An 11,309-nucleotide genomic window follows, 5' to 3' on the forward strand; every position below is an offset into this window, starting at 1 on the left:
AAGTACTCTGTTTTCTGGATTCAACTCACAATCCTCCTCCCCTCCAACAAAGAGTTTTATCTCTCTTTCACCTTTTATAAAATGTGGCAAGTTGGGTGAAATATCACAGTTAGTGCTATACTTATTCAAAGAATCTCCTATCTCTTCTCTACTTACTGGTACTTTAAATCCTATAATATACTCTCCCTCTGTCTTAATCCATTTTGCCTACCCCCTTCCATTGATCACATACAAGAATAGGTGGAAGCTACAAACATCAGTATACTTGCTGTAGGAGAGAAACCAGAAACAAAGGACCCACCAAGAGGTAAAAACCCAAGTAAAAGAAGAGAGCTCACCAATTAGAAGAAAAGGCACACCTAGAGCATCCACACAAGGAAATCAAAGAAACCACACCACTGAACTCCACAGAATTCCTACCATAGGAAATCACTCCACAAAGACATCTAGCAAAGTAAAACATCAGAAAGTGTAGAAAAAAGCAAAAAGAGTCACCTAAAATGGGAAGAAAAAAAGAACATGCAATCAAAAGAATGGAAGACTCCCCACTAAAAGAGTTAAATGAAATGGAGGTAACCAAACTGTCAGATATAGTTTTAAAAATAATGGTTATAAAATGCTCAAGGAACTCACAGACAACTATAAGGAACTGAGTGAGAACTACATCAACATGAAAAAGGAATTACACATATAAATAAAAACCAGGAAGAAGTGAACAAAAAAATCTCAGAAATAAAAAACACACTAGAAGCAATTACTAGCAGGCTGGATGAAGTGGAGGACTGAATCAGTGAGCTGGAGTATAAGGTAGAAAGAAACACCCAGGTAGAGCAAGAAAAGGAAAGGAGACTCAGAAAGAAGGAAGGCGTGGTATGGGAGCTGCTAACAACATGAAACGTAATAATATCTGTATAATATGAATACCAGAAGGAGGAGAAGAAGAGCAAGGGATAGAAAACCTGCTTGAAAAAGTAATGATGGAAAATTTCCCTAATCTCATGAGAGAAAAAGTCAAACAAATCCAGGAAACACAGGGAGTTCCAATCAAGAGGAACCCAAAGAGGCCCACTGCAAGACACATCATAATTAAAATGGCAAAATTCCAAGACAAAGAGAGAATCTTAAAGGCATCAAGGGAGAAACAGGAAGTAACATACAAGGGAGTCCCAATAAGGTTAGCAGCTGACTTCTCAATCAAAATGCTCCAAGCCAGAAGAGAATGGCAAAAAATATCCCAAGACATGAAATCCAGACGCCTCCAACAAAGAAAAATTTATCCAGCAAGGCTCTCAATTAAAATGGAAGGCCAAATAAGGAACTTCAGTCAATAAATACAACTCCATGAAACCACCTTTGCAAGAAATGCAAAAGGCCCTGCTTTCAAAACAGTGAGAGGAGGGCTGGAAGATGGTGGAGAGATAGGTGGGAGCAGAGTCCATGTCCCCCTGCACATGAGTGAAACACCTAGGTGATCTACTGTGGAACAAAGTGAACAGCCAACTGTACCCCAGCGTTTATGAAGATATGAGACCAAAAAGTATAGAGGACACAGAAAAAAGAGACTGTAAGGGGATTGTTTCAGGACAGTAAGGCCCCTGGGACCAACACAGGGACCAGGGCAACTGTAGCCCTAGGCCCGGTGCCCACCAGGCCTGCTGCAGGACTCCTAGTTAATGGCTCCCTCCCCTGCCAAACAAGGTTTGAGCAGCACTGAGAGAGACCTGGTTGCCTGAAGTCACAGGGAGGGGAATAAGGACGAAGTGGTAAACCCACAGAGACCATGGGCACTGGCTGGGGACAGTTGAGAGTTGGGCTGTGTCAGTCCCTGACCTGGACAGTCCCCAGTCTAGCTGGAGAGGTGGGCTGTGTGAGAGGACAGGCCCTTCCTTGTATGGAGTAGCAGGATTGAGCAGGAATTATTTCTCAAAAAGAAAAAGAAAAAAAAAAAGAGACATTCAGGGCAGCTTGGGGAATTCTCCTGCAGCAGCACCTCCAGCCTCCTCTCTACCTGGCCGCCCGGTGCGCCTGTGCGGATATGGGGGGCACTGAGCCCACATCCAAGGCACTGGGGAGAAGACTGTACAACTTGGAGGGACCTGAGACCACATCCAAAGTACCAGGGAGAGTGCTCAACACAGAATGCCCCTGAAGAGCACTGACAGCCCCAAGGAAAGTGCGCCTCTGAACCTACAGGACCTGGGTCTGCTAGAGAGCTGGAATGGAGGCTGGCCAAGTGCTGGTTGGGAAGGGAGAAGAGGTAAACTAAGCCTGCTGAGCCTGCTGCAGACAAAAGACCAGCAAAACTGACTTGGCAAGTGTGAAGCCAGTAGGAGGTTTTATTTTTTTTATTTATTTTTAAAAGTAATTCTTTATTATTATTTTTTTTCTTTCAACACCTTCTTCCTATCTTTCCTTCTTTCTTGTTCTATTCCTTCTTTCTTTCCCTTTATATCTCTTCTTCCTTCTTTCCTTCTTTTTTTTTTTTTTTTTTTTGTTAATTCCCACAAGTGAGACAAGAAAATCTGGAACTGTGAAAAGACCATAGTTGGACCTAAAGAGGGGTCATCCCAACAGCTGAGACAGTGAAACAAATTTCACTTTGCTACTCCAGAGAACTTTCAAGTTATTGTATATTTGTGTTATTATTTTTTTCATTGTTTTTACATTACTCATTTTATTATTATTTTGTATTTTTCTACTTTCTTTGGTCTTAGTCTTCTTTAGTTTTCTTTGCTTGGCTGGTTAACGTGCATTGTTTGACTGGTTTTCTCTTGTTCTCTCTTTCATAGTGTATTGTTAATTAACTGTCTTTCACTTCACTTGTGTTCCATTAGCATGCTAGTCTAGGTCCTTTACTTTCTATTCTAGTAATCCAGATCACATAGATTCTGTCATATGATTGCTGCTCCATTACTATTGTAAATAATAGCTGTTCCATACATTTGTAAATACTACACAGAACCCCTCCCAGATCTCAGCCCACTTCACTGTTTCCTGAACATTATTACTGGTGTGATGACGCAGATCTTGGCCCGCAAGATCTGCTGTTGAGGATTCAGTATTCCAATACACATACACACGGACTACAGAGGTCCTGTGGGGGAAAAGGGACTGCATGGCCACTCTCTCAAGAGGAGAGTGCCTCTGATCGCCTCGGCCACTCCCTCAAGGGGGGAGCATGAAGAGCCTTGCCTTGACCAGCCTTTATAGGTTTTTCAGGCCCTTAACATCAAAGAAGGTCCTCTTTTACTATGCAAAGGTTTGTTTTGGGTGGTTATCTTTGCAGACACAGGAGAGGGTGTGGCTGAATACATCAAAGGAGGACATTTGCAATGTAAAAGGAGAAATGGTCGAAATGGCTTTGTCCCATACCTGGAGGGTCTAGCCCAGATTCTGGGAAGATAAAAATACTCAGTAAACATTTGCTTCCTCAATTCAGGGTGAGGGAGTTATAGAAAGAGCAAGTCTCATAGCATTCTAAGTACAATGCAGGCCTGATTTCCCACTGGAGAACTTATCCATGGACGTGGGTCCTGCCCGCCAACCTCGCTCCCCACTGGCTTTTCTGAGTGGGGGCTGAGCCACATTTCCCATGCTTGGAACGGTTCCCCACAGTGTGATTAACTCTATTCTCTCACACATTACACTTAGTTTTTACCCTTTAGTCTCACTTTACTTCATAATCTGACCTCCCACAAGTACACAGCTTTCTAGATCCAACTCACAATCCTTTCCCCTACCCCCGCAATAGGAGTCTTATCTTCTTTCCACCCTTTCTAAAAAGTGACTAGGTGGGTGAATTATCATGGTTAACATTATACATATCCAAAGGATCTCCTATCTCTTCTGTAAGGGTTGGTACTTTAAATATCACAGAATACACTCTTGCTGTCTTAAACCATTTAGCCTTCCCCCTACAAACTATTACAAAAAAGAGTAGGTAGAAGCTTTGGACACCAGGATACTGCTGGGAAGAGGAAACCCACCATCAAAGGAACCACCAACAGATAAGAACAGAAGAAGGTGAAGGAGGTAGAGGAAGACACACAAATTCAACATAGGACCTATTTGGAAATACAACTAGTGGAGAAATTACTCAGAACAAACAACTGGACAGGAGCAAGAGAAAAGCCTCAAAACCTTGTACACATGGAAGAACCAGCTCCAACACAACCTGCCCATACCTTCACAACAGAAGACAAGATGTGGTGGACAGACTGACCCTCAGTTAACCAGCAGGTGAGAAGGACCTAGCAAGGAAAGACCCAACAACAACCAAACACCAAAGACATACACAGAGCCAACATAAACCACAGCTCAAGATAAGTAAGCTCAGGAGATCAAGGAGCCTGTACCACTGAATTTCAAAGGTATTCTGCTATAGAAGTTTACACAATAAATCTAGGGTCTCAAAACAGAGTAATTAAAAATCAGAGGCTAACAGGAAGAGTCTCACAATCAGTTGGAAGACAATGAAACAATCCACAAATAAATGGAAAGCAGGAAGTCTCAGAAAGAATGCTAAATGAAAAAGAGGCAAGTTAACTATCAGATATTGAGTTCAAAGATTTGGTTATAAGGAAGATTAATGAGCTCATACAGAATTACCAAAAACTACAGGGAAACTACAATGAACTCATTGCAAAATATATCAACATGAAAAAGGAAAGAAAAACTATCAACAAGGGCCAAGAGGAAATGAACAATACAATTTCTGAACTGAAGAACACAGTAGAAGGAATCAAAAGCAGGCTTGATGGAGCAGAGCATCAGAGCAGCGAACTGGAAGACAAGGTAGAAAAAAACACCCAGAAGAGCAATAAAAGGAAAAGAGGCTCAGAAAGAATGAAGAAGGGTTAAGGGAAATGCAGGACAACATGAAACACAATAATATCCATATAATAGGGACCCAGAAGGAGAAGAGGAAGAGCAAGGGATAGAAAACCTGTTTGAAAAAGTAATGATGGAAAATTTCCCTAATTTGGTGAGAGAAAGTCACACAAATCCCGGAATCACAGAGAGTCCCAATCAAGAAGAACCCAAAGACGCCCACTTCAAGACACATCATAATTAAAATGGCAAAATTCGAAGACAAAGAAAGAATCTTAAAGGCACCAAGGAAGAAACAGGAAGTAATATACAAGGGAGCCCCGATAAGGTTAGCAGCAGACTTCTCAATGGAAACGCTCCAAGCCTGAAAGGAATGGAAAAAAATATTCCAAGTAATGAAAACCAGAGGTCTGCAATCAAGGCAATATTACCCAGCAAGGCTCTCAATCAAAATAGAACACCAAATAAGGAGCTTCCAAGACAAAAGAAGTCTAAAAGAATATGCCTCCACAAAACCAGCTTTTCAAGAGATGCTAAATGGACTGCTTTAAGGAAAGGAAGGAAAAGAGAGAGAGAGAGAGAGAGAAACACAAGTACAAAATATGGCAATGAATAGGTACCTAACAACGGTGTTGGGAGATCTGGACACCTACATCCAAAGAAATGAAACTCGATCACCAACTTACACCATACACAAAAATAAACTCAAGGTGGATAAAAGACTTAAATATAAGTTATAACACCATGAAAGTCCTAGAGGAAAACATTGGCAGGAAGATCTCAGACATTCCATGCAGCAACATTCTCTACAGACACGTCCCCTAAAGCAAGAGACATAAAGGAAAGAATAAACACATGGGACCTCATTAAAATAAAAAGCCTCTGCATGGCTAAAAAAATATATTTAAAAAAAAACCCAACAGCATGGGAAAACATTTTTGCCAATGATACCTCAGACAAGGGCCTGATCTCCAAAATATATAAAGAACCCATATGACACCACTTCAGGAAGACAAACACCCCAATTAAAAAATGGGCAAAGGACTTGAACAGACACTTCTCCAAGGAAGATGTACACAGGGCCCAGAGACATGTGAAAAGATGCTCAGCATCACTAGCCATCAGAGAGATGCAAATTAAAACCACAATGAGGTACCATCTCACACCAGTCAGACTGGCCAACATAAGCAAATCCACAAACAAATGTTGGAGAGGATGCAGAGTAAAGGGAACCCTAGTGCACTGTTGGTGGGAATGCAGACTGGTGAGGTCAGTGTGGAAAACAGTATGGAATTTCCTCAGAAACCTAAAAATGGAACTGCCCTTTGACCCAGCAATTCCGCTGCTGCGATTATACCCTAAGAACCATGACACACCAATCCAAAAGAACCTATGCACCCCAATGTTCATAGCAGCACAATTTACAATAGCCAAGTACTGAAAGCAACCTAAGTGCCCATCAGCAAATGAGTGGATCCAAAAATTGTGGTACATTTACACAATGGAATTCTATGCAGCACAGAGAAAGAAGGAGCTTATATCCTTTGAGACAGCATGGATGGAACTGGAGAGCATTATGGTAAGTGAAATCAGCCAGACAGTGAGGGATAAATACCATATGATCTAACCTTTACCTGGAACATAATCAACAGAAGTAAAAAGCAAACAAAATATAACCAGAGACATGGAGATGGGGTTGGCTGGGGTGGGGTGGAGGGATGGGGAGAAAATGCAGACAACTGTAATTGAATAACAATAAATTTAAAAAATAATAATAGCATTAAATATAAATGGATTAAATGCTCCAATAAAGAGGTGGAGAATAGTTGAATGGAGTAGAAAGCATGACCCACACATACTGCCTACAAGAGACTCACCTCAGGACAAAAGACCTACACAGACTGAAAGTGAAAGGCTGGAAACAAATTTTCCAAGCAAATGGACAGGAAAAAAAAGCCAGGGATAGCACTCATATCAGACAAAATATATTTCAAAAAAAGGGACATAAAGAGAGACACAGAAGATCACTTCATACACTCAAAAGAAAGTCCACCAGAAAACATAAACATTGTAAATATATATATACCCAACATAGGAGCACCCAAACACATAAAGAAAATCTTGAAGGACTTCAAGAAAGATATTGACAGCAACACAATTATAGTAGGGGATTTTAACACCCCACTGTCAAAGATGGAAAGATCTTCCAAACAAAATATCAACTAAGATATTGTGGCATTGAATAATGCCCTAGATGAAATGGACTTAACTGATATATATAGAGACGTTCATTCCAAAGAAGGAAAAAACACATTCTTTTCAAATGCACATGGAATATTTTTAAAGATAGTCCACATGATAGGACAGAGAACAAACCTAAAATAAATTCAAGAAAACTGAAATCATATCCAGCATTTTATCTGACCACAAAGGACTGAAACTAGAAACCAACCTGAAGGAAAAAGCCCCAAAACACTCAGAAACATGGAGATAGAATAGCATGCTATTAAACAATGAATGAGTAAAGAATGGTGTTAAGGAAGAAATGAAAAAGTTTCTGGAAAGAGATGAAAATGAACTCACAAATATCCAATGCCTATGGGACACAGCAAAGGCAGTCCTGAGAGGGACGTTCATAGAGATACAGGCTTACCTAAATAAACAAACAAACAAACAAACAAAAACAAAAACAAACCAGAAACATTTCAAATAAACAACCTAACCCTACACCTACAAGAAACTCAGGAACAACAACAAAGACAAACCAGAGCAAGTAGAAAGAAGGAAATAACCCAGATCAGAACAGAATTAAATAACATACAGACTAAAAGCACAATTCTCAGGATCAATGTATCCAGGAGCTGGTTCTTTGAAAAGATAAACAAAATCGACAGGCCTTTAATCAGGCTCATCAAGAAAAAGAGAAAGGGCCCAAATAAACACAATCAGAAATGAAAGAGGAGAGTTACAACTGATACCACAGAAATACAAAGGAATGTAAGAAATTACTATGAAGAACTATATGCCAAGAAATGTGAAAAGGTAGATGAAATGGACAAATTTCTAGAAACTTATAACCTTCCAAAACTCAATGAAGAAGAAGCAGAAAGACTGAAGAGACCAATAACACCTGATGAACTTGAAACAGTAACCAAAAAGCTTCCGACACACAAAAGCCCTGGACCAGATGGTTTCACAGGAGAATTATACAGAACATTGAAGGGGGAGCTAACCCCCATCCTCCACAGATTATTTCAAAAAATTCTAGAAGATGGAAGATTTCCAAACTAGTTTTATGAAGTCAACATCATCCTAATCCTAAAACCAGATAAAAACATAACAAAGAAAGAAAACTTCAGGCCAATATTGCTGATTAACATAGGTGCTAAAGTCCTCAACAAAAATATTGGCAAACTGCATCCAGAAATACATTAAAAAGATCATACACCATGACCAAGTGGGATTCATCCCAGGGATGCAAGGATGGTACAATATTCGCAAATCAATAAATATAATACACCACATAAACAAATGCAAAGACAAAAACCACTTGATCATGTCAATAGATGTGGAAAAAGCATTTGATAAGGTACAGCACCCGTTTATGATAAAAACACTCAGCAAAGTGGGAATAGAGGGAGCATTCCTCAACATAGTAAAGGCCATATATGAGAGAACTACAGCCAAATCATACTCAATAGACAAAAACTTAGAGTTTTCCCACTAAGATCAGGAAGAACACAAGGATGCCCTCCCTTACCACTCCTGTTCAACATAGTATTGGAAGTCCTAGCCACAGAAATCAGACAGGAAAAAGAAAAAAAAAAGACATCCAAATTGAAAAGGAGAAAACGAAACTGTCATTGTTTGCAGATGACATGATAGTGTACATGGAAAATCTTATAGACTCTATCAAAAAACTACTTTACCTAATAAATGAATTCGGGAAAACAGCCGGTTTCAGAGTCAACACTCAGATAGAAAAGGCATTCTTGTATATCAACAATGAAACATCAGAAACAGAAATCAGGATAAAATCAGATTTGATATAGCAACAAGAACAATAAAGTAGCAAGGAATAAACCTAACCAAGGAGGTAAAAGTCCTGTAGTCCCAAAACTACACAACACTGAAGAAAGAAATTAAGGAAGACACAAACAAATGCAAGCCTGAACCATCATCAAAATATCCATAGTACCCAAAGCTATTCATAGATTCAATGGAATCCCTATTAAGTACAAATGACATATTTCACAGATATAGAACAAACATTTCAGAAATTTATATGGAACCATAAATGACCCCAAATAGCTGCAGCAGTTTTGAGAAAGAAGAACAAAGTAGGAGGGATCACAATACCTGATATCAAACTGTATTACAAGGCCACTGTAATCAAAACAGCCTGGTACTGGCATAAAAACAGTCACATAGACCAATGGAACAGAACAGAGAGCCCAGAAATAAACTCAAGTCTTACGGTCAATTAATATTTGACAAAGGAGGCAGGAGCATAAAATGGAGCAAGAACAGTCTCTTCAACAGATGGTGTTGGGAGATCTGGACAGCTATGTGCAAAAAAATGAAACTCAATCACCAACTTACACCATACACAAAAATAAACTCAAGATGGATAAAAGACTTAAATATAAGTCGTAACACCATAAAAGTCCTAGAGGAAAACATTGGCAGGAAGATCTCAGGCATTCCACGCAGCAACATCCTCACAGACATGTCCCCTAAAGCAAGGGACATAAAGGAAAGAATAAACAAATGGGACCTCATCAAAGTAAAAAGCTTCTGCAAGGCTAAAGAAAACAGCACCAAATTACAAAGAGAACCAACAGTATGGGAAAACATATTTACCAATGATACCTCAGACAAGGGCCTGATCTCCAAAATATATAAAGAACTCACATGAATCCACTCCAGGAAGACAAACAACCCAATTAAAAAATGGGCAAAGGACTTGAACAGACACTTCTCCAAGGAAGACATACAGAGGGCCAAGAGACATATGAAAAGATGCTGAGCATCACTAGCCGTCAGAGAGATGCAAATTAAAACCACGATGAGGTACCATCTCACACCAGTCAGAGCGGCCAACATAAACAAATCTACAAACAAATGTTGGAGAGGATTCGGAGTAAAGGGAACCCTAGTGCACTGTTGGTAGGAATGCAGACTGGTGAGGTCAGTGTGGAAAACAGTATGGAATTTCCTCAGAAACCTAAAAATGGAACTGCCCTTTGACCCAGCAATTCCGCTGCTGCGATTATACCCTAAGAACCATGACACACCAATCCAAAAGAACCTATGCACCCCAATGTTCATAGCAGCACAATTTACAATAGCCAAGTACTGGAAGCAACCTAAGTGCCCATCAGCAAACGAGTGGATCCAAAAATTGTGGTACATTTACACAATGGAATTCTATGCAGCAGAGAGAAAGAAGGAGCTTATACTCTGCAACAGCATGGATGGAACTGGAGAGCATTATGTTAAGTGAAATAAACCAGGAAGTGAGGAACAAATACCATATGATCTAACCTTTAACTGGAACATAATAAATAGAAGAAAAAAGCAAACAAAATATAACCAGAGACATTGAAGTTAAGAACAATCTAACAATGGTCAGGGGGGAGTGGGGAGGGGACAGTGAGGAGAGGAGATTACAGGAACTACTCTAAAGGACACATGGGCGAAATCAAGTGGGAGGGTGGAGGTGGGGGATGGAGGTGGTTTCGGCTGGCGTGGGGTGGAGGGATGGGGAGAAAAGGCACACAACTCTAATTGAATGACAAATAATAAAATAAAATAAAAATATGAGATATACAATTGATAAATTTTCTTTAAAAATCTTAAAGCTTATTTTCCTAAAATGTATTGAGTTAATTATCATTTTCTTAGCATATCATAAATCATTGATACTAGTAGTAATATGGAGTGATCCCAGAGTATGCATGATGCGGAGGCCAGAGTTAATAGATGGTGTGTCTTTTCAGCAGCCCTTCTGTGTTTTGTTTTATGAGAAAATATAGATTTGCTGATAAATTAAGTTGCTTATGTAATGTGGAATTGCATTAGTAAATATTAAATTTTTAATCATTAAATATTTATAATTCATTAGGTATTTAATTTTAAACTACTAACAAATAAAGTATAACTTTTCTATTAATAAAAAAATCACATTACTAGAGAAGAAAGAGGCAAAATGCAAATTCTGTACTCTGTTGCAGTTTCAAGATTCTGATGTGAAATTTTTGGCCACATTATCCCTCAATATCTTTTTTATACTTTAGCAGAAAAATGCAAAGAGTTCAGAAAATGTGAGGAAAATAGGAGTGTTCTTCTCAGGGATGTCATAATGTTTTGTACAACTGTCTATGTGGAGCTGAACTTCAGAGACTTTGGCCTCACAAACTGGTTGGCACAGGCTGGTAATGAAGAATTGTGCATGAAGGTCATAAGTACAAAGCCAT

The sequence above is a fragment of the Desmodus rotundus genome, chromosome 13 (genome assembly GCF_022682495.2).
Source record: "Desmodus rotundus isolate HL8 chromosome 13, HLdesRot8A.1, whole genome shotgun sequence".
Taxonomy (NCBI): domain Eukaryota; kingdom Metazoa; phylum Chordata; class Mammalia; order Chiroptera; family Phyllostomidae; genus Desmodus; species Desmodus rotundus.